This window comes from Sprattus sprattus, assembly GCF_963457725.1.
Source record: "Sprattus sprattus genome assembly, chromosome: 18".
Lineage (NCBI taxonomy): Eukaryota > Metazoa > Chordata > Actinopteri > Clupeiformes > Clupeidae > Sprattus > Sprattus sprattus.
The window spans coordinates 8,537,460-8,539,959 of record NC_137916.1 but is presented as its reverse complement, the minus strand read 5'-3'; positions in this window follow the sequence as shown (position 1 = coordinate 8,539,959).

Sequence of the window (2,500 nt, the reverse complement as noted above, 5' to 3'; positions counted from 1 at the left end):
GTAAATTCCAAGGAAAACCTTTGGCTTGAGTTGCAGAAGGCATGGGATAACATTATTGTTGAAGTTCTCAAGAAATATATTGACTCTATGCCAGAGAGATGTGCTGCTGTAATTGATGCAAAAGGTGGACGTACCACATATTCAAGTTAAAAGTGGATAAAAACAGTAGGACTCACTTCATCAGATATTTGTTGTGCTCAGAACATCCATCTGCATGTTTCATGAACATTATGAATTTAAATCATGTTTTGGAGGCAAAAAAATGGCAATTATTCTCAGATCTGTCAGGTGTTCTAATAATTTTGGCCACCACTGTATATAATAACTGAAAACTCTGAACGTATGGAATGAAAGACTGAATATATGGAACGAAACTAGAGAATATTGAATGACAGTCTGAATATTAAATGGAACTTGAGGATATAGAATGAAATACATTGAATAAAAGTGGACAATATGGAATAAAATCTGACTATATTGACTGAAATCTGACGTCATCAAGGTACTGATGAATAAACCTAACAATGAATTGCTCACGTCCTTGTTACAGTCTCTCAGTTGCTTTGGTACATCTCTCAGATCAGAATAAAAATGATCAAAACTGTGTTTTTCAACCTCCACATCATCTAGTCCCTTGTGCACATCATAACAGCAATTTCTGTGAACATTATGCAAATGCTTTTGCACATTCATGAAACCGGATGTATAATCATCTGCTGTTTAGTCTTTCCCCTGAAACTTCAAGGTATCTAGCCAGTGCGTGAGTCATGACATGCAAATGGATGATCATTATGTGTCAAGCGTATGTGTCAAGCGTATCCGTTTCATTGATGTGCTGTTTTTGGAATGTTTGCTTTATTACTGGTCAATCAAACTTTGAAACTAAACTAAGCATTTTGAGCGAGTGACAGGCTTTTGCAGGTAATTGTGTGTTCTGTTTGTGTGTAGGAGGAAGGAAGATTTCAGAAATGTCCAAAAATAAGACAAACTGTTACTCTCCTCTGATAAATAAGTCTTACAAGATTCACACCAGTGAAGACTGTTTGCCCACAACATTCTTCTCAAAGGTCTTAAGCTTATAACAATACCATGAGTTGCTAGAGCTGCCAATATGGGGTTGTATGTCATCCCCAAACCAAAGTACATTCGAATAAGATCCATGTTATGTAGCCAACAAAGTGCACAGATTGATAAGAAGCGAGGGTAGCGACATCATTGAATGAATGAATGAATGGATGTATGAATAAAGCACTGACTTCCAGTACATGAGAAAATATTCTACATTATAGGCTTTGTTTAAAATCGTAAAGCCAATCTATATAGAGACAAGATATAGGCCTTTATATTGTGATCTGTCTGCACACGTTTAATAAATTGTGGACACATTTAAGTAGATCGAGTTCACAATGTACCATGCAATTTTCTTGAACATGCCCAGGAAGTAAGAAAAAAAAGTTGTGGGTCCGTGCTGGTCAGTAGGACGACCAGATGCAAACAGCCTGTATGTGGGATGAGTGATGCTGAGAGGTAACCTATTACTTTGATATAATGTCTGTCTAACTGAATAAGAAACATTTGTCTTCTGCCTTTGGGCTCGTAAACACCTGTGTATGTTTGCTTTTTATGAGGCAGCATCTGCACAGTTTGATTTGTGATGACCTTTAGAAAAGCTTGGCAATGTTGCATGTGTATGAGCCATGTTGCTGCCTTTGACATAGCGCTATTAAACAGAGTGGACACTATTCCATAACGGCAAAATGACAGTCGGGCTGATTACCCACAATCCCACTGCATTCCTGGGGCGTGCGAGTGTGTCCGTGCGGCGCTGTTGGGTCATCCTGGGATTAACTGTACAAGGAGAGCTCTGATTGGGATTGGGGATGTGAGGGAAGGAGGGTGGGGTGGTCCTAAAGGCGCTCTCACTCTCCGCTATCTCCCCCCTCAGGAGCTAAAGATCCAGAGCTCAGGGCCAACCCTGAGAGCCTGTCCTTGGGAAGGGGGCCAAGGTGTTTGATCCACTGGAGTATCGCCGCATCCCACTGTCCAGACCCTCATCTGCATCACTCACGCGTTTAGAATGTCCCACGGGTCAGATAAGAGGCCCGTCTGAGCCCGTCTGCCCATGCCCCTTACACCCCACAGTCCTCAAGACTGAGCCAAGTTAACAGCACCAACACCCTCTTCGTCTGCCCGTGCCCCCTTACACCACACAGTCCTCAGGACTGAGCAAGGTTAACTGCACCAACAACCTCTTCGTCTGCCCATGCCCCTTACACCCCACAGTCCTCAGGACTGAGCAAGGTTAACTGCTCCAACACCCTCTTTGTGTAATTCCTGATTAGATCAGCAGACCTATATGCCTAGCGCTTGTAGAAATAAACAATTTGCTCGATGTATTTCTGCAAGGGCTGTAAGGGCATCCTGTGAGGACAACTGAGAGGAACACTACACTGAGCACAATCCAGGCAAGTCCAGGTGCTGCTCGTCATTCTTTTCCCTC